This window comes from Dendrobates tinctorius, unplaced genomic scaffold (genome assembly GCF_039654945.1).
Source record: "Dendrobates tinctorius isolate UK_male_01 unplaced genomic scaffold, ASM3965494v1 ptg000003l, whole genome shotgun sequence".
Lineage (NCBI taxonomy): Eukaryota > Metazoa > Chordata > Amphibia > Anura > Dendrobatidae > Dendrobates > Dendrobates tinctorius.
In genome coordinates this window covers 30940452-30963688 of record NW_027361671.1, presented here as the reverse complement: position 1 = coordinate 30963688, position 23237 = coordinate 30940452, and positions in this window count along the sequence as shown.

Below are 23237 nucleotides of genomic sequence, written 5' to 3'. Positions count from 1 at the left end.
GGGATTAACTGACCGGACTGAACACCTGTAACACAGGAACAAGTGTGGATTGTGCAGACGCCACTTCGGAGCTGTAACTGGCGGGGTTGGAGGACAGGGGAAATACGAAAATCAGTGAATCCACAGGCCTAAGTGGAGCTTGGTTCAAATTAGTAGTCTACAACCGATCTTAAAATTTCTTCAATGCAGCCTAAGCCTGCTCCGTGCTTGTCCCTGGGCTTCAACACAGCCAGTTGTTGCTCGGAAGTGCCGTCTTCACAGAGTAAAACACTAGCTCCTGTGTTTGTGGGGTTCAGTAACGTCAGCTGTTCCCCTGCTGTTTTGATGGCAATCTGTCCTGCTGCCTCCCAATTGACAGCACATCAGGCCTCAGCCTGCTAAGTGCTTGTCCTGGGCTCCAACATCGCCAGTTGCTGCTCATAACTGACTTTGGCACGGGTACTCCCTCCTGCCCAGCTTGGTTCCAGCCCTGCCTGCTGTTTCCGGGAAGTGTCAATGTCAGTTTGCCACCCCAAGTTGCCATGTCGTGTTGCGGTTGGGTTAGCCGAGGCTAGGGTGCCAGCAGTTTAGGTGCTTCCTATGTGGACTGCGGGTTCTGGTAAGAAAGGTTTGTTCCATAGTGCCAGTAGGACAAGCACCCCCTGTAGGACTGTGTGATTCGGTAACTGCGGCCAGCTTGCGGCATGCCAACTTTGCTTTTCAGGGGTAACTTCTGATACCCCTCCGGGTTCCAGCACCGTCAGCTGGTTCTCATCAGAGCCTTTGGCCTAGGTGCCTCCATCTCGGTATCCGAGTTCCAGCAACGTCTGCTGGTCCTTGGTAGTGCTTTGTAGCACAGGTACCTCCTGCTTAGTAACCGGGTTCCAGCACCGTCAGCTGGTCCTCGGTTGTGCCATTGGCTCTTATTCCTTCTGCTGCCCCTCCGGGTGCCAGCACTGTCAGCTGGTCCTCGCTATTTCCATTTGCTCTTGCAGCTTATGCTACCCCTCCGGGTTCCAGCACCGTCAGCTGGTTCTCGTCAGAGCCTTTGGCCTAGGTGCCTCCATCTCGGTATCTGAGTTCCGGCAACGTCTGCTGGTCCTTGGTAGTGCTTTGTAGCACAGGTACCTCCTGCTTAGTAACCGGGTTCCAGCACCGTCAGCTGGTCCTCGGTTGTGCCATTGGCTCTTATTCCTTCTGCTGCCCCTCCGGGTGCCAGCACTGTCAGCTGGTCCTCGCTATTTCCATTTGCTCTTGCAGCTTATGCTACCCCTCCGGGTTCCAGCACCGTCAGCTGGTTCTCGTCAGAGCGTTTGGCCTAGGTGCCTCCATCTCGGTATCCGAGTTCCGGCAACGTCTGCTGGTCCTTGGTAGTGCTTTGTAGCACAGGTACCTCCTGCTTAGTAACCGGGTTCCAGCACCGTCAGCTGGTCCTCGGTAGTGCCATTGGCTCTTGTTCCTTCTGCTGCCCCTCCGGGTGCCAGTACCGTCAGCTGGTTCAAGAGGACAAAGAACAGGAAGACAACCACCAAGATGCAGAACAACAAGAGAGAGAAGACAAAGAAGCATAAAAAAAACAAAGCAGAAGAACATTAAGCATAAGACTAATACTCTGAGCAAATGATATTATCTTATTTATAAGCAGAAGAAGACTAAGCAGTGTATGGGGGTGAGTCCGTTCCTCCTCGTGGTGCCCCTGGAAAAGGCCTGCTTCTGCAGGCCAAACTGAACGCGGACAAATCCTGTTGTAAATCTTTTGTGACAGGCAGAACGGAAGGTGTAAACTTCTAACTTTTCTAGATAACAACTACAGGAATGCCTGACACAAACAAGAATATGATGAAGAAGAATAGGAAGAAGATGAAGAAGCTGAATATGTAGAATAATAATTGTTGAATAAGAAGAATATGAAGAATGTAAGAAAAGGAAGAAGAAGAAGAAGAAGAAGAAGAAGAAGAAGAAGAAGAATGTAAAAAAAGGAAGTAGAAGAAGAAGAAGAAGAATGTAAAAAAAGGAATAAGAAGAAGAATGTAAAAAAAGGAAGTAGAAGAAGAAGAAGAAGAATGTAAAAAAAGGAAGTAGAAGAAGAAGAAGAAGAATGTAAAAAAAGGAAGTAGAAGAAGAAGACATACATGTCTGGCAAAATATAAATGAGGCTAACATAGTCAATATCTTTGTAACTCCTAACATCTTTAAAAAAAAAAGTTTAATTCCTGCTATTCCATTTGATTGGGCTAAACCTCTATGGCTTTAATGTCTCCTCCACCTCCCACAATACATTCTACATTATTCTTAGTTGTTTTTCTTCATGTAGAATTAACCTACAAGGAAAGAAAGGTTTTTTTTTAATTCCGATATTTTGGCCCCATTGACTTGCATTGGTTCCCGGTATCGGAATCGGCGATACCGATACTTTTTTTTAAGATCGGCCGATCCATTCCGATCCGATATTTTCAAGTATCGGCTGGTATCGCTCAACTCTAGCTGTGAGATTTGGAGGCACTCCCTGTTAAGCTACACACAAGCGCTATTGACTTTTTCTAAATGTATTTTTCATGCACTAAAATGGCAGAAATATCTATTAGGCCGGGATCACACATGCGAGAAACTCGGACGAGTCTCGCATGTTAATACCCGGCACTGCCGCCGGCACTTGAGAGCGGAGCGTGCAGCTGCATGTATTGCTATTATGGTGCTCTACAGTAGGAGGATATGCAAAATCCTGCTTAGAGATTCCATTGAATCTGCATATCTGGCATCGAGTGTATAAGATTACTATAATATATAAAATACATACAGAATAGAGGTATATTAAATATGCATTTGGCTTGTGAACATACACGCATTGTGGATATTTACTAATGGTTAAAAATCAGTCAGGAGAAGACATATCATTGGTGTAACAATGGGTCAAAGAGGTAAGGGGGCCACTTCTGCCTCCAAAGCAGGCGGAACTGTGCATTATGATGAGACATTGGACTGCAAAGGGCCCTTATATTGCTCTTGCACAAGAGCCCTCTTCAAAACCCAGCCCTTAAAATGGCTAATTAACCCCTCTAAACACAGTGTGCTGGAGCTAAATTCTGGGATTTGAATCGCTGAAGCTAATAGCCTCAGCAAAACATATCTCCCCTCCAGCACTTTGCCAATGACTTTGTTACAATGTATATATGTGCATGTAGCAGAGCTGTATATGTGTATATGTTTATGTCTATATGGGAATGCAGCAGAGCTGTGTATGTCTATATGGCATGTAACAGTATAACAGAACTGTAAATGTCTATAGACTTGTAGCAGAGCTGTGTATTTCTACATGGGCATGCAGCAGAGCTGTTTATGTCTATATAGGCATGTAGTCGAGCTGTATCTGTATGCATTAGAGCTGTGTATGTCAATATATCCTTATGTATGTCTACATGTGCATATGTAGCATAGCTGTGTGTCTTGTAGTACAACAGTATCCACACTGTGCAGTGATGAGGCAGTGACCCAGCAAAGTTCAAAGCAAAACATGTTTTAATGTCCAACTCACATAAATACACAGCACACGATATCCTCTGGATCACAACCAGGACACAAGACAGTCCACCTCCAGATCGCAGCCGGAAAACAAGACAGTCCACATCTGAGAACGGTTGCCGAGAGCACCTGTACCCTGAGGGGTGCCAGACCTTTTGGTTCCACTTGACTGTGTTGCCTCACCCATCTGGAGCTCTGCAGAGCCTTCTGCTCTGCACGCTTACAAACCAAACTGATACACCCAACCCTCTCCTTCAGGGGCTTTAAAAAGAAACCTGTGGCCAGTCACTGCCACACAGTCTATATGTGCAAATGTAACATAGCTATGTGCGTGTCTATATAAGCAAATGTGTATGTGTATATGTACATATAGTAGAGCAGAGTGTGTATATATGTGCATGTAGCAGTGTTGTGTGTATAACACTTCAGAGAGACAATAACAATAGATGTATTACCTCCCTATTCTACCCTAGTACATTAAATTTGTTATAATGACCTCTTTATTTTACACCACCAGAGAGCTTTTAATTAATGGGAAAATATTTTTTCTATTTTATGCTGTCTAAACTTGGCGAGTGTCTTATGGTAATGTATGTCTTATAGTCTGAAAAATATGGTAAATTGTACCAAACACAGATGCATATTACACTGCATGTTTCCAGAAATTAGAAACATAATCATTGCTCATGCAACATTTATAGAACTCCAGCAATTGGAGGCCCGCAGTATACATCACATAGATACACTGAGACTGCAGTATATACATCACATAGGAAGCACTGACATTGATGTGTATACATAGCATAGACACTGAGACTGCTGTATATACATCACATAGGAGAAGCTGAGACTGATGTATATACATCACATAGGAAACATTTAGATTGCTCTATATACATCACATAGCAAATACTGAGACTGCTGTATATACATCACATAGGATACACTGGGACTGGTGTATACAAAGGACAAATGATACACAGGCTGCTATTTGCATTCAATATGAGGTACTGAGGCTGTTGTCTTTGTAATTGGAATGGAGTGCGGAGGGTACTAACTCCACCCTCAAAGAACGCCCTAACACTGCCACTGGCCAGTACCATGATATAATCCTTCTTTGTGTGGGCCACAGTATTCAGTAGTGAACGCTGTATGCCTATGTTGATAATCTAGGTAGAAATTAAATGGCTGGCAAAATGGGGTCAGCAGCCCATGCACTTCAGGTTCTGGAAATATACCCAGGGGCCAGAGGAAATGACATTCCGGGATGTAAATAGCTTGCAGACCGGAGGTTTCCTCACCCCTAGTCTACAGGAAGTGATGAAGTGCAATGCCTACCCAAAAGATAGTGGAGTGACAAGGAAGATGCATACTAAGACTTATCTATATGAATAGTGTATTGCTAACTTATTTTATCTATGCCTTCTGCATTATGAAATATCGCATTACCTCAACCAATCTACAATGAAAATTAGACGACTCTGCTCGTTCTTTCCCACTCTGTGCAGCAAAGTAGACAAGTCAATAACAGAAAACAAAGTCTTATCCTATTCTGTGGGCGCTAGTGGCCTGAGTGAAATTTAAATATTTCAGATTTTCTATGTGGCTTTGCTAATAAACGGAAAAAGTTGAAAAAATGGATTATTTTTAAATGTTAGAATATAAATTAGATTTAAATAATATGCAATGTTCTGATGACAAATTACCATCAATTATTTAAATGTAATCAAACTAAATGAAATTATACCAGAATATTTACTACCGATTTCACTTGAAATACAGACATTATTTATCTTAAAATCTAATGCCGCTCATATATTGTGCTTTCCCCTAAAACACAATGATACTCATTGGTTTCTTATGAAAAGCCTGTGTGTTTAGGGTGATTGACAGCTGTGACACCTCTATGTTTTGCTGCCAGTTTAACTTCACAAAGACACCTTTATGAAAAACGTTCCATAATAGTCTCACTGATGTAACTTAGCTTTAACATCACAATAAAAGTCTATAAACAAATATAAGATGAAATTAGCATTACATCATAAATGGTAACAAATTACCCCTGGAGCATACACAGACAAAATACGTACAACAGATAAGTATAATTGCTTCTATGGAGGAAAAGACAAGTAGCCAGGACCACGCTCGCACCCCTTGTATTCAGCCTTCTGTGTTTATGCTTCAAACATAATTTACGAAAATGAATGATGTTGTAATAATTAAAATATACAAATTCTCACTCTGGTATTTACAACTGAAAAGGCTAAATACACATTTTCTATACGAGTCATTACATCAGAGAAAATACAGAGAAAAACATTGTAGAAAGTTGGCTTTATACATCTGGATTTGTCTGGGAATTGAAGATATGCCCAAGCCTGTCAATCACTCATACTCTGTAAACAAACCTTTAGAGTAGAACAAGGGTGATGCAAGTAAATTCCTAAAATTATACCTTCATAGAAGAGAATAAACAGGGGAAAAGAACCAATCACACAGTGCCTATATAAGATGCAATAATTTCAGAAGAATATAATAATAAAATTATCAATATCAAATGTGTGCTGGAATCAATCCCCCAAAAAAAGGGGATGGCAGACCATCCGGGTATAAATGAAAATTGAAAAAATTCAAAGATGGGTTGAAATAAAAACCAAGATGAAAAAGATGATAAAAAATAATAATAATAACAATAATAATGAATGATACAATATAATATAAAAATACCTTTATTGAAATATTGGCACAACAATTAAATACATAAAATTGTGTATATATATAAAATAAAATAAGATAATATAATGACATATACAACCACAAAAGCAATATATTTATGGACAATGGAAAAACCAGTCCATAACAAAAGGCTTAATTAATGATCCAGATAAAAAAAAGGTGCATAAATAAAGTAACATAAAATATCTAATAAATGTGTCCAAAAGTGCAAAAAAGTGCAAAAAGGTGCTGATGTGCAAAAGAATTATACATATAAATCGCCGTGAGGCGAGTGCAAGACACAAAATAATACCTGTAAGCCAATTGGTGCTATATGGGTTGTATAAGAACGCGCCCCGACGCGCGTTTCGGAAATAGAATCTCCTTCGTCAGGGGGATAAATGTAATGTAGCGTAGATCGACGGCTTATTTATAGGGGAATCAATTGCATACAAAGTGCCATAACGACGCATGCGCCGTCACAAATACCCGGAAGTCAAAGACAAATCCAGATCATGTGATTAACTGCTTCCGGGTTATAGAGTCATTAGACGCCGTTGCTATGCAGACCAAAATAATAACAAATGCGTGTAATTTAAATACTTGCTAAACAAAATTAAGATAGCAATATATGTAACGGCGCATAAATGAAGCGGCGGCATATGGCACAATAATTAAATAATGAGGGAGGACATGGGCAGAGAACATAACGGCGCATGCGCAGACGTGGCAAAACGGATCCTGGATGGAGGCAAGCAATATAGCGCCGCCACCATACAAATCACCGATGCCAAGAAAGCGCATGCGCACAGTCAAATGCCAATGACTACCTCATACAATTTAAATGGGAAACAATGAATACTAAGAATAATAAAAATACCATATGCAATTTTATGTAATCACATAGTAATTAGGATACATATAAATGTGAAATATGTGACAAAAAAATATCATCATGCATACAAATTACATAAGTGCAAGTGTATATATATAAATAGTGCCACAATATTGCAGTAATTATTAATGCAATAATAAATAATTTTTCATTACTTCCTTCTTCCAAAATTGATGCAGTGATCCTCATAAAACAAAAATAAGATAGCAATATAACAATATATGTAACGGCGCATAAATAAAGCGGCGGCATATGGCACAATAATTATATAATGAGGGAGGACACGGGCAGACAACATAACGGCGCAGACGTGGCAACACGGATCCTGGATGGAGGCAAGCAATGTAGCGCCGCCACCATACAAATCACCGATGCCAAGAAAGCGCATGCGCACAGTCAAATGCCAATGACTGCCTCATACAATTTAAATGGGAAACAATGAATACTAAGAAAAATAGTGATACCATATGCAATTTTATATAATCACATAATGATTATAATACGTATAAATGTGACATATGTGACATATAAAAATAAAAAATCAATAATAAACAAACATATAATATCATCATGCATACAAATTACATAAGTGCAACTAAATAGTGCCACAATATTGCAGTAATTATAAATGCAGTAATAGATAGTTCTTCATTGCTTCCTTCTTCCAAGATTGATGCAGTGATCCTTATAAAAATACAACCGACATAACACTAAAAAAAAAGGTGAAAAGAAATTGATTAAAAATACACAAATTATAAAAATGGAATGAACGAGAGACTCTCATTGAGACCAAGTGGGGACCAAGTGGGGACACAGTACCCATTTAAATAAAATTTAAATGATTAAAAAAGGAAAAAGAAAACACTATATGTTATCATATCCATAAGGTAATAAAGAAATACAAGGAACTAAAATTGATAAGAAAAAAAAAAAAAAAAAAAAAAAAAAAAAAAAAAAAAAAAAAAAAAAAAAACACCTAGAACGCGTCCCAATGAGTAAGGTTGCCGTTACTGCGCCGTTAGACAGATTGAACATGTTACTATATACAGGTGGCTGAAGGGGCGGACCTCGCGATATGACTAGCGAATGGAAAGCCTCGGCCTTCGGGGGTTAGATCCTAGTCTAGATGCACCAAAATGAGCCGTCTGCTCCAACTGCAAAATAACCAGCCAGAGAGGTCCACGTGGCTGCGAGACATCAACTCTGCTCTCGTCTCTTCTCCAACCATACAGGACGTTAAGGCTGCTTGAAGATGGGGAGGCTGGACTGGCCCAGGTGGTAGGCACAAAAACACCAATATACCACCAGGCAGACCAATTATATCAGGGAGAGGCAATTTCTTGGAAAATGTCAATAAATATATTGATTTTATTTTGCAGCCTTTTGTTACATCCCTCCCATCTTACACCAGGGACACCGGTGATTTTCTCAAAAAGATTGATGGTATGCACATTGATAAGGACTCCATGTTAGTCACATGTGACGTGGAGTCTTTATATACTAATATTAAACATGACGATGGAATCACTGCCGTATCTTATTTTTTACAACATTCATCTTATTCACGTTCATTTGTTGTATTTTTTATCAATTTATTAAATTTTGCCTTATGTCATAATTTTTTTATTTTTAGGGGGTCCTTCTTCCTACAGACCCAGGGAACGGCGATGGGTGCTTCTTTTGCCCCATCGTATGCCAATCTGTTCCTGGGTCTGTGGGAGAGGGACCTCTTTTTATCTGGCAATCATGTATCGATTGAGAGCGTCCCATTCTGGACGCGCTACATCGATGATGTGTTTTTTATTTGGCAAGGTTCCCCCGACATGTTATCCAAATTCATTGAAACACTTAATTTGAATGACATCAATGTGCATCTTACCTTCCGGTGTAGTTGTGAGGTTATTGATTTTCTGGATGTCAAGGTGGTGAGGGATAGTCATGATTGTTTGCAAACTGATTTATTCAGGAAACAAACAGCAGTTAATTCTCTCCTTCATGCTTCATCTTCACACCCTCGTAACCTAATTAATTCCATTCCAATTGGGCAATTTTTGCGCTTAAGACGCATCTGTTCTACAGAGATGGATTTTTTGAGACAAGCAGAACTGTTGAAAGAAAGGTTTTTTGAGAGGGGGTATAGTCGACGTGCTGTAAAAAGGGCTTTCAATAGAGCAAGACATCAATCTCGGCACAGTGTGCTTTATGACAACAATGAGGTGAAATCAAATTCTAAGGAAGTAGTTAGATTCATTACTAACTTCAATGGCCAAAATGAAGAATTCAAATCTTGTTTGAAAAAATTTTGGCCAATTTTGAAGGCAGATCCCATTATTGCCAAGTATATTGGTGATTATCCTAACATTACATTTCGGAGATCACGTAATTTACGTGACTGCCTAGTAAAAAGCCACTATGTTCAGACACCGGTTAACAATTTTATTACACAGTTTAAACAAATCACGGGTTGTAAACCATGTGGACAGTGTATAGCTTGCCCTAACATTGTCAGAGCACGCACATTTAATAGCTCCAATAATGCTTATGTCTTTGATATTAAAAAATCCATAACTTGCTCATCTACGGCAGTCATTTATTATGCCACTTGCCCCTGCCCCCTCATCTATGTGGGCCTTACCACTCGCCAGCTCAAGGTGAGGGTGCGGGAGCATGTTTTAGGCATAAGGGCAGCTGCTGATGTTGAAGATATTGCCTCGCTTAAAACCCTGCCTAGACATTTTAAAACACACCATAATTGTGATTCTTCATTATTGAAGGTAATTGGCATCGATATGGTGTATACGGGTGATAGAGGGGGCAATATCAGTAAACTTCTTGCGCAACTTGAGACACAGTGGATATGGACACTAGGTACTGTGTCCCCACTTGGTCTCAATGAGAGTCTCTCGTTCATTCCATTTTTATAATTTGTGTATTTTTAATCAATTTCTTTTCACCTTTTTTTTTAGTGTTATGTCGGTTGTATTTTTATAAGGATCACTGCATCAATCTTGGAAGAAGGAAGCAATGAAGAACTATCTATTACTGCATTTATAATTACTGCAATATTGTGGCACTATTTAGTTGCACTTATGTAATTTGTATGCATGATGATATTATATGTTTGTTTATTATTGATTTTTTATTTTTATATGTCACATATGTCACATTTATACGTATTATAATCATTATGTGATTATATAAAATTGCATATGGTATCACTATTTTTCTTAGTATTCATTGTTTCCCATTTAAATTGTATGAGGCAGTCATTGGCATTTGACTGTGCGCATGCGCTTTCTTGGCATCGGTGATTTGTATGGTGGCGGCGCTACATTGCTTGCCTCCATCCAGGATCCGTGTTGCCACGTCTGCGCCGTTATGTTGTCTGCCCGTGTCCTCCCTCATTATATAATTATTGTGCCATATGCCGCCGCTTTATTTATGCGCCGTTACATATATTGTTATATTGCTATCTTATTTTTGTTTTATGAGGATCACTGCATCAATTTTGGAAGAAGGAAGTAATGAAAAATTATTTATTATTGCATTAATAATTACTGCAATATTGTGGCACTATTTATATATATACACTTGCACTTATGTAATTTGTATGCATGATGATATTTTTTTGTCACATATTTCACATTTATATGTATCCTAATTACTATGTGATTACATAAAATTGCATATGGTATTTTTATTATTCTTAGTATTCATTGTTTCCCATTTAAATTGTATGAGGTAGTCATTGGCATTTGACTGTGCGCATGCGCTTTCTTGGCATCGGTGATTTGTATGGTGGCGGCGCTATATTGCTTGCCTCCATCCAGGATCCGTTTTGCCACGTCTGCGCATGCGCCGTTATGTTCTCTGCCCATGTCCTCCCTCATTATTTAATTATTGTGCCATATGCCGCCGCTTCATTTATGCGCCGTTACATATATTGCTATCTTAATTTTGTTTAGCAAGTATTTAAATTACACGCATTTGTTATTATTTTGGTCTGCATAGCAACGGCGTCTAATGACTCTATAACCCGGAAGCAGTTAATCACATGATCTGGATTTGTCTTTGACTTCCGGGTATTTGTGACGGCGCATGCGTCGTTATGGCACTTTGTATGCAATTGATTCCCCTATAAATAAGCCGTCGATCTACGCTACATTACATTTATCCCCCTGACGAAGGAGATTCTATTTCCGAAACGCGCGTCGGGGCGCGTTCTTATACAACCCATATAGCACCAATTGGCTTACAGGTATTATTTTGTGTCTTGCACTCGCCTCACGGCGATTTATATGTATAATTCTTTTGCACATCAGCACCTTTTTGCACTTTTTTGCACTTTTGGACACATTTATTAGATATTTTATGTTACTTTATTTATGCACCTTTTTTTATCTGGATCATTAATTAAGCCTTTTGTTATGGACTGGTTTTTCCATTGTCCATAAATATATTGCTTTTGTGGTTGTATATGTCATTATATTATCTTATTTTATTTTATATATATACACAATTTTATGTATTTAATTGTTGTGCCAATATTTCAATAAAGGTATTTTTATATTATATTGTATCATTCATTATTATTGTTATTATTATTATTTTTTATCATCTTTTTCATCTTGGTTTTTATTTCAACCCATCTTTGAATTTTTTCAATTTCCTTCATAGAAGAGAGCTGAAAAATTACACATTAGTAAACATATTTCAAAATTCACACATGAGTATAACTTTTTGACTCAATTTATATGATGAGAAAATATTTATTCTACTTTAATACATTATTTGAGGGATTATCCAAGACTTTTATTATTTTTGGGTATGGCACGAACAAGTAACAGGCAGATAGTTGCTAACCACCTGCCCGTTCTACACGAGGACAATCTATGCCGGCTCATCTGTCCATTCCTCTGCTTCATTTTACCTTCTCTTTGAGGCTGTTCTGTCAACGGGGCGTCAATGCAGGCAACATGTTGATTGACAGCCGACACCCCGCTATCTAACTGCGAGTAGCAGGCTGTCAATCAGTATGACATTGGCAGTGACACCCCGTTAATGGATCAGCGCAAAAGAAAAGCAGCCGCTCTGTCAATGTGACATCAGCGGAAGCCACGGAATCACCCGTAGGAGTGGTCCATGACAGCTCTGAGAGATCATCTTACCTACCTTCCAAAAATAATAAAAGTCCCGGATAACCCCCTATAACTCTAAAAATATGGGGAAAACATGTTGCGACCAGCAGCAAAAAAAACACTCAAAGGGGCTATAAATTTAGTAATACTATTAATTTCAGTGGTGTTGTTAAGGCAAATGGATGCGTTTCATAGCAGCTTGGACTCGCCCACGAGGACACCAGCTCTGACATAATAATGAGTAATAAATATCCAGCAGAAGGCAGTTTTGGAATTCTTACCACTCTGGTCTCTTTCCTATGAAAGGATTCACAATTAACCTATTAGACCTTGTTGATGATACAGTATGTGTAATTGTAATGTGGAACAGGGCAGTAGACCAGCTGGCCAGGAAGAGATGGTGTAAAGTTTAATAAGTGAGACTACCGACCAAACATAAACCATCTTTCACTGAACATCCACTTAGTGGTAATTATTAGTCATGAGTGAGCGTGCTCGTCACTGCTCGTTACTCGCTCAAGCATCAGGGTGCTCAAGGTCCTTGTTACTCAGCTGCAAACCCGCTGCACTCCTCCCGTTAACATGTGGTTGATTTTAATCAGTTCTATTTGCCGATTTAAATTGTAGGCTCATAGCCCAGGAGAGACAAATTTATCCATTTAACTGTAAGCTCATAGCCCAAGAGTGACATGTACAGTAGGATAGGAACCATCAAAGGAAGGTCACCTTGCCATGATGGATGGGCATACATGAATTGTCCAATTTACACGCTAAGAACCTTCATTTTTTGTAAGTACATCTTACTGAGTAGTAATAGTTTAGACTTAATATTTACAGTATTTACATATATCTTGGTTCAAACAAAGTGGTTCTGTGTTTCCTTTTGATAGACAGATGTCAGTGAGATATAATCATTGCTGCATATGTAGATTTCTGTGCTTGTGTTTAGCTAATGGCATGAACTAATTATTCCAGCAAATTTTACATTCAAAAAGTCAAATGGTGCTCCTTCTTTTCCGAGCCCTACCGTGCACCCAAACAGTAGTTTCCCCCACATATGGGGAATTTTTTACATGCTCAGGAGAAATTGCACAACAAATTTTGAGATCCATTAGCTCCTATTACCCTTGTGAAAATAAAAAAAAAGTTTAGGTCTGAATTCATTTTTTTGTAAAAAAAAAGTTAAAAGTTCGCTTTTTTCTTCCACTTTCCATTAATTCCAGTGAAGCACCGGAAGTTTAACCCCTTAGTGACAGAGCCAGTTTGCAGCTTAATGACCAGGCCAATTTTTACAATTCTGACCACTGTCACTTTATGAGGTTATAACTCTGGAATGCTTTAACGGATCCTGCTGATTCTGAGATTTTTTTATGACGTATTGTACTTCATGCTAGTGGAAAAATATCTTCGATATGTCTTGTGTTTATTTATGAAAAAAATGGAAATATGGCGAAAATTTAGAAAATTTTGCAATTTTAAAACTTTAAATTTTTATGCCCTTAAAATAGGAGAGATGTATCACACAAATTTCTTAATAAATATCATTTCCCATATGTCTACTTTACATCAGCACAATTTTGGAAACAAAATTTTTTTTTGTTAGGAAGTTATAAGGGTTAAAAGTTGACTAGTGATTTCTCATTTTCACAACAAAATTTACAAAACCATTTTTTTTAGGGACCACAACATATTTAAAGTCATTTTGAGGGGTGTACATGACAGAAAATACCCAAAAGTGACACCATTCTAAAAACTAGACCCCTCAAGGTGCTCAAAACCACATTCAAGAAGTTTATTAACCCTTTACGCACTTCACAGGAACTAAAGCAATGTGGAAGGAAAAAAATTAACATTTAACTTTTTTTTGCAAAAAATTTACTTCAGAACCAATTTTTTTATTTTCACAATTGTTAAAAGAGAAAATGAACCACAAAATTTGTTGTACAATTTCTCCTGAATACGCTGATACCCAAAATGTGGGAGTAAACCACTTTTTCAGCACACGGCAGAGCTCGCAAGGGAGGGAGCGCCGTATGACTTTTTCAACTCTGGCTGGAATTGAGATCGGATGAGATCGGATGCCATATTGCGTTCGGAGAGCCCATGATGTTCCTAAACAGTGGAAACTCCCAACAAGTGACCCCATTTTGGAAACTAGACCCATTAAGGAACTTTTGTAGATGTATGGTGAGCACTTTGAACCTTCAAGTGCTTCACAGAAGTTTATAACATAGAGCCGTGAAAATAAAAAATCATTTTTTTTCCACAAAAATGATCTTTTCGCACCAAAATTTTTATTTTTACAAGGGTAACAGGAGAAATCATACCCCCACAGTTGTGCGATTTGTCCTGAGTACGCTGATACCCCATATGTGGGGGTAAACCACTGTTTGGGTGCACGGCAGAGGTCAGAAGGGAAAGAGTACCGTTTTACTTTTTCAATGCAGAATTGGCTGGAATTGAGATTGGACGCCATTTCGCTTTTGGAGAGCCCCTGGTGTGCCTAAACAGTGAAAAAAACCACAAGTGACACTATTTTGGAAACTAGACCCCTTAAGAAACTTATCTAGATGTGTGGTGAGCACTTTGAACCCCCAGGTGATTCACAGTTAGGCCTCTTTCACACATCAGGTTTTCGCCGTCAGGCGCGATCCGGCGCTTTTGACAGAAACCGGATCCGGCGAAATGCAATGCCGGATCCGGTTTCCCCTCCATTGACTTGCATTTGCGCTGGATCGCGCCGGATGGCCATGCGTTTCATCCGGTTTTCGCCGGATCCGGCAATGTGTCGCGATCCGGCGTCTGGAAAAAACGGCTACTGTAACGTTTTTTGTCTCCGGCGAAAAAGCCGGACACGCCGGATCCGGCGCGTCCGGCTTTTTCACACAATGAAAGCCTATGAGCGCCGCAATGCGCCGGATCCGGCGAAAGCCGGATCCGGCGGCCGGATCCGGTTTTTCGGTCTGAGCATGCTCAGTAGCTCTGCCCACAGGAGATAAATAAAAGCAAGACAATGGGACCCTCAGCCACACCCAACATGCCACCCAAGCCAAGAACCAGGAGCAGGAGAAGGCAGCAGACATCTGCAGCAGCAGCACCATCAGCACCACCCCAAATGGAGCAGCAAATGGAACATGCTGAGGAGGGGAGTCCAGCAGCAGATGAGAGACGGTAATTATCAAATCCCCCATTCCTCCAAACTAGGACCATGGAATATCAAGATATTCATTGGCCCTTTGTTTCTCTTTATTCAACAGCCGCCAAAGAGATGCAGCAGCAGCAGCAGCAGAAATGGCATCACTGGCAGCAGCAACAGCAGCAGCAATACCCACAGCCATGGAGTCTGGCCATCAACAGGACAGCACATCTTCTTCTGGGAGCCCTCCCTCGCATCGTCAGCGTTTGACGGTAAGTTTTTATTTCCAAAATCCATCATCTCTGTAATATATGTCTATTCATTGCCTTTTATTTCAAAACAGGAATCACAAGATGAAGAGGAGCTCCCAGAAGAAGAAGGAAGGGGTGGACAGACACCTGGAGTGGGCTCACAATTGGTAAGTTTTTTGCATCAAACGCAGAAACACAACATCACACTACACACAACACATAGAAAATAATGTTCTGCAGACCACACACAGCAAACAAATGCCTACATCCAAAGACATAACATTTTTTGTTTTCTTCTCTAGTCTTCCCAATCTGGTGCTCGGCCAAGAGGTCCTCGCAGTGCCTCCCAGGGTCGTCGGCGACAGCAACGCGGCGGTCACCAGCGTGTAAGTATAAATATTTTTGCTTTGTTTTTTTGCACTTTTTATTTCATTTCTTTTGTGGAGGCTAATTATGTTATTTTTGTCTTTTTCTTTAACAGCCTACACAGCGTGCTCCCGACTCTGACGGTGAGGATGGAGGGATTGATGTGGACCGCCTCATTGATCTCGTCAGAGAAAGGGAGCCGCTCTGGAATATGGCTGACCGCCGCCACGCTGACCTGATCTTTACCCGATGACTCTGGGAGGAAATCTGTTCGCTCCTTGTGGGCCGCTGGGAGGACCTCGATGTTCGGGCCCAGATTAAAGAGCGTAAGTATATACAGTACCGGTTGCTTGATGTAAACCAGTGTTTCCCGAACTCCAGTCCTCGTGGTCCCCACGGATCATGTGTTCAGGATTTCTATTTACTATGGAAATCCTGAAAACATGACCCCTGGGGACCATGAGGACTGGAGTTTGTGAAACACTGATGTTGTATACTAACCACTCCTTTCTCGTTTCAGGGAACAGAATTGTGAATCAGTGGCGGTCTGTGAGGGATCGTTTCAAGAAGGAGTTCAATAAAGAGATGCGGGCCCCGAGTGGATCTGGAGGACGCAGGAGCAAGTACAAGTACGCACAAGCCCTGTCGTTCCTCCGGGAAACAATGCTCACCAGAAGGTAAATATTACACACCACATGTGAAAAAAATGTTAGATGTAACTTTTTTTTTTCAGCCAGGGCCATACCATGTCAGTATTTTAATTGTTTTTTGTTCTCTTTATTCCACAGCACGGTGAGCAGCACTCGGGAGCCTGCACGATTGGACCCTTCTGAGGCGATCCCTGAGGAGACCGGCACCGAGGGACACTTCGACCGCCCCGGTACATCTGCACCTTCCCAGCCTTCCCACACATTCGACCCATCTGTCCCATCCACCAGCACAGGAGCATCGTGGCCGCCTACATTACATGAAGCTGCTGGTGAGGAGATCGCTTTCCCTTTACCCCACCCTTCTGCCCCTGCCACCTCTAGTACACCTGCGGGTACTGGGCGGCAGCGGCAGAGGGGTCAGGAAAAGAGTTATGCGCAAGAGTTCTTGCATCTGAATGCATCTTTCCAGAACTGTCTAAAAGTCTTGTCAGAGCAAATCTCCGCAGGCTTTCAGCAGATCAACTCCAGCATTCTGGAGGTGAAGACACTTCTGCAAACCATGCATTCAGAAGCAAGATCTTCGCCAAACCACACCTTTTTCAGGTCTGTTGTGGAGCGCATGGCAACACTATCTCCTACCCAGCAGATGCATGTAATGCATTCGTGCCACGGTGCTCTACAGCAGGTTACCTCCCAACCTCCACCTCCCACCACTGTAGTTCCTCCACCTGCACCCCCTCCAGCCACTTTCCATCCTCCCCCTCCTATTACATCTGCACCCCCTCCAGCCACTTTCCATCCTCCCCCTCCTATTACATACCAGCAACCTCACCAGTACCAGCAACCTCCCCAGTACCAGACATCTCCCCACTTCCAGCAACCTGCCCCGTACCAAACTCCTTCCCCGTACCAAACTCCTTCCCCGTACCAAACTCCTTCCCCATACAACTTTCCATCAACATCATCTGCTCCTACAGTCCCTGCCCAACCCTCCACTCCACCGCCCACCACCTCTTCTGCCTCCCACATGTCCACCCATTCTGTAGCTTTTTCCACACCTTCACCTCTAACTGTTCCTTCCCCACCACGATCCCAGTCCTCTCTCCACACACCCAGTGTCGAAGTGTCCCGCAGCCCCTCCAGCAGTATTTCCACCCCACAGTACACAGATTTGTAATGTGTGTTTTTTGTAATAAAAATGCCCATTGGGTTTAAAACCTTTATTAAAAAAGTTTTTTGCACTTTAAAAACATTTTACAAAAAAAAAAAAATTTTAAATAAAAGTTAAATTATCGTTTCACAATGGTTGTCTGTCATTTCTTTCTGCGGCGAACTATGTTTAAAAAAAAGGTTAAATACAGGGTATTTCAAAGGTAAAAAGGTATTCAAAACCAGGTATATAACTGTGGGTAAATTTTAGCTTTTTGCCACAGTTGTGTTCCTGGTTGTGTTTGAAGCAAAGTATTTCACCTAAAAAGTTGTGTTTATTGTTGGTGATTTCCTACCAATGTACACAACTTTTGTTAAAAGGTGAAATACTTTGCATAAAACACAACCAGGTACACACCTGTGGCCTAAAGGTAAAAATAGTAAGACCATGACAAGATAGCCAACTTTGGTTGGCAAAGGTATATACTGTTGGTCCAGAAGGTACACAAGTTTGGTTAGGGCACAAATCTTTCACACTCTGTCATCCTGCCAGTGTACTCTGCCTTGAGGTGACATAAAGTATAGTGGAAAATTGTCCCTGAAACCGTCACAGAACTTCTAGTGGTAATATTTCCAATGACAACATCCATCTTCGCCAGTAACTTGCTCTTCTCTCCAACCTGCACTTTCTTCTCTACAACCTGTCAAAGAAGGGCTGTAGGAACATGCTATATATAGTTTTCCAGTAGCCAATCCCGTTCGGAAGGCCACAAGGGTCAATTTTAAAAACCGGATTCGGCGTAATCCGTCGAAAAACGGATAGAAAAACGGATGAACCGGATGAGACGGATCCGGTTTTGTCTGTCAAGAACAAGACGGATCCGGCAGAAAACCGGATCCGGCACATCAGGTTTTACAAAACATTTGCCGGATCGCGCCTGACGCCGAAAACCTGATGTGTGAAAGTAGCCTTATTTATAATGCAGAGCAGTGAAAATAAAATAATCACTTTTTTTTCCTCAAAAATGATAATTTATCCCGCTATGTTTTATTTTCTTAAGGGTAACAGGAGAAATTGGACCACAAACGTTGTTGTGCAAGTTGTCCTGAGTATGATGATACCCCATATGTCGGGGGGAACCACTGTTTGTGTGCATGGGAGAGCTCGGAAGGGAAGGAGCGCCATTTTGGAATACAGGCTTTGATGGAATGGTCTGCGGGCGTCATGTTGCGTTTGCAGAGCCACTGATATGCCTAAACAGTATAAACCCCCACAAGTGACCCCGTTTTGGAAACTAGACCCCTGAAGGAGCTTATTTAGATATGTGGTGAGCACTTTGAACCCCCAAGTGCTTCACAGAAGTTTATAGACGCAGAGCCGTGAAAATTAAAAATCATTTTTTTTCCTCAAAAATGATTTTTAGCCCGTTATCTTTTATTTTCCTAAGGGTAACAGGAGAAATTGGACCACAAAAGTTGTGCAATTTGTCCTGAGTACGCTGATACCCCATATGTGGGGGGAACCACTGTTTGGGCGCATGAGAGCGCTTGGAGGGAAGGAGTGGCATTTTGGAATTCAGACTTTGATGAAATGGTCTGCGGGCATCATGTTGCGTTTGCAGAGCCCTTGATGTGCCTAAACAGTATAAACCCCCCCACAAGTGTCCCCATCTTGGAAACTAGACCCCCAAAAGAGCTTAACCTTAACCCTAATTCTAACCCTAACCCTAATTCCAACCCTAACCCTAATTCCAACCCTAACTCTAATTCTAGCCCTAACCCTAGCCCTAACCCTAACCATAATTCCAACCCTAACCCTAATTCCAACCCTAACCTTAATTCCAACCCTAACTCTAGCCCTAACCCTAGCCCTAACCCTAGCCCTAACCCTAGCTCTAGCCCTAGCCCTAACCCTAATGGAAAAATGAAAAAATATATATTTTCTTTATTTCATTATGTTTGCCTAACTAAGGGGGTGATAAACGAGGGGGGGGTTTACTATTTTTTTTTATTTTGATCACTATGATAGTTTATCATAGTGATCAAAATGAATCTGCACATGCGCCCGCCATTTTCTTCTGGATCCAAGATGGCGGTGCCCACCGGAGGACACCGGCGGGACAGAGGACCACCGGGAGGGAATCCAGGACCACCGGGAGGTACGGGGGGATTGGGGACCCTATTTCTCTCTCCTCTGATGTGCGATCACATCAGAGGAAAGACAAATTAAATGTAAAATGGCTGCTTTTTTTGGGTTAATAACGGCGATCGCAAAAGCGTGGTCGGTAAAAACCAACCCGATTCATGGTCTCTGGGGTCTCGACTACCCCCGGCAGCCGAGACCCCGGAAAAAATCTGACACTGGGGGACGCTATTTACTTACTATACAGTGCCGTGAATTAACGTCGCTGTGGTTTAAGTACCCTTAATTACCGCCGTTAAAAGGTGTACCGGCGGTCGTTAAGGGGTTAATATACTTCTTGAATGTGGATTTGAGCACCTTGAGAGGTGAAGTCTTTAGAATGGCGTCACTTTTTGGTATTGTCTGTCATATAGACCCCTCAAAGTCACTTCAAATGTGATGTGGTCCTTAAAAAAATGGGTTTGTAATTTCGGAAAAATGAAAAATTACTGGTCAACTTTTAGCTCTTCTAACTTCTTAGTAAAGAAATTATGTTTCCAAAATTGTGCTGATGTAAAGTAGACATGTGGGAAATGTTACTATTTTGTGTGACATAATAGGTTTAAGGGCATAAAAATTAAAAGTTTCAAAATTGCTAAATTTTAGCCAAATTTCATTTTTTTTTCACAAATAAACGCAAGTCATATCGAAAAAATTTTACTCCTATCAGGAAGTACAATATGTCATGAAAAAACAGAATCAGTGGGATCCATTGAGGTGTTCCAGAGTTATCACCTCGTAAAAGTCACAGTGGTCAGAATTGTAAAATTTGGCCTGATCATTAAGGTGAAAACAGGCTCAGGCATGAAGAGATTGATATCAACACTCTATTTAAAAAACATTAAAACGAGTATGTGCATTAATAAGGGGAGAAAGAAGAAACAGTTTATCCAATAATGGGCAATTGTATAGATATGTTAACAGTGAAAAATCAAATCATGTCTTCGATTTCCTCCTGCGGAAAAATGGGTGCCCTTGGATAAAATCCACATTTTTATGTTATATTATTATAAATTTTAACTCTTTCAATGCTCATAAATCAAAAAACCTGATGTGTCACCGTTATATTGTTGAAATGAATGTTAAAAATAGAAACTGGTGATGGATTGCTACTCTCTGAAATTTGCCTCCTAAATCTCACATTTAGGGGCACCTAGTCCTATATATTGAATTCTACAGCTAATGCATGTAATTAAATAGGCCGCATATTCTGAGTTAAAATTGATCACTTAGCAGCATTTTTTCCACACTTGCCTAAAACTTTTGCACAGTACTATATAGGTATATAGAACACATACTTTATATACAGAATATATACAATATATAGAGAACACATATCATTTCCTGTAATTCCCTAAGTTTATGATGAAGCCTTAGTGTTTCCAGAGATTAAATTTGCATTGAGATGTTTGACATTTTATTAAAATGTACTTTTTAATAAAAGCGCCAGGCAAGTGCATTGTATAGTATGAATTTTGTATTTCATTGAGAATTACGTTCTTATTGCATATTCCTTTAAGGGATACTTTGTGTGAACTAACGCATTACATTTAAATTATGCTGATTATAGGGTGAAACCGAATCTCGTCCGAATGAGGTAAACTATATTAAGAAAAATAGCTGTGGGCATGAGAACAATCGTATTTCTCTAGAGAAGTCGGATCCATGTAGCATCTGGAGATCAGGGTAAAATAATGCAGTGGCATGTGCGGCTGATGCCATAATGAGTGGCATCAGCTGGAGGTCGCTCACTTCTATTAAGGATTTCAAAAGAAAATAAATATTTCCTTAATACACTTGTGGGGAGATAGTCTGACATTAATTAATACGCCCGGATAGGTGCAATTATCTTAAATGAATTAGGATTTCTAATGGCAATAAAACAAAAAACGCAGGAGGTGATATAACCCATACATATATTAATTCGCACAGACAGTAAATATATCAGCAATATTTGCCGTGAAAAAATATAAGATATTTAAGGTTTACATATAATGTTATCCTACTAAGATTTTTACACAAGCATACCTTTAATATGAACATGTTTCTGGTGTGTAATATGGAGCTCACAATATACAATGGAGCTCTTACTTTGGCACAATGGATGATCAAATCTTTTAAAATTCGAATTTACCAGGTTTGGTGAATTTTTTTAAAACATTGATTTGTGGCTTAAAGATTTGCCACGAATCACATGTACTCCAATTGCCCTGAAAAGAGGTGTATAACACTTTGAGGTCTCCGTGGTCTACATCCAACTCATTTCGATCTCTTTAACGCATACACAATCTTAGTAATGTCAAAATGACCTCACCGTAGAACTCAGTAATAGCCAACGTGTAATAAGACAGGGCACTGAAAGACTTTTCATGTTTTTTGTGTTGTCATCAGTCAAACTGTTTAGTGCAGAACCCAGGCTCGATTATGTTAATGACACTCACCTTACTGTTGTTAGGAATCTGGGTTCTATGCTGCCTATGCGGGAATCCAGATTCTCAAATTTGTCTCCAGAGGCTAAGTCCTTCTTTCCAACTTCTGAGCATGCCCTTGGGACGAGCTCCCATTGGAGTTCAGGAGTCAGGTGCTCAGGTCCTGCTCCTGATTCCATTGGCTTAGCTCAGGGCTCTGGAGATTTCTGGCAGGTCCCTTACGCTATAAAAAGTGCGCATGGCCGCCATGCCATGCGCTAGTATTTCATACTGCTGCTGTATGTATGGTGACGGATGCTTGGACTGGTCACTGACTTATTAAGAAACCCCTTCCCTCTGATATTACGATTGTGTGAGTGATTGAGCAGCCACCAGGGCCAGTGCGCTCCAGCTATTCCTGTCTCAGCAGCTAGCGTCCTGCATCGCGCAAGCGATATTGCGGTGTCTCCTCTGAGGCTCCGTTCACACCGCGCTGCGTCTGCAGTTCCTCGAGCGTTCGCAGTTGCGACGTCTCGCACCTCTTTTCACGGTAGGTCTTGTCGGAGTAGTTCTGATATTTAAGGCTGCTCCTGTGACCCTTTAATACCGTGTCGCTGTTGTTCTGTGACTTAAGCACAGCGTAGTTTGTGTGCTTTAAGGTTGCGGCTCTGTGTCTTTAACAGAGCTTGCTTCAGTGCACTCTGGGTGCAGTTAACCCCGTGCACATTAACGCCACAGTGCTCTGCCTCTCTAGCAGCGGTTATATCACCTGCCGCACGGTGGACCCCGAGTGGCGAAGGCAATTTAATTATTTATTTTTTTTAGTGTCTTCCGCCACTCCTAACAACT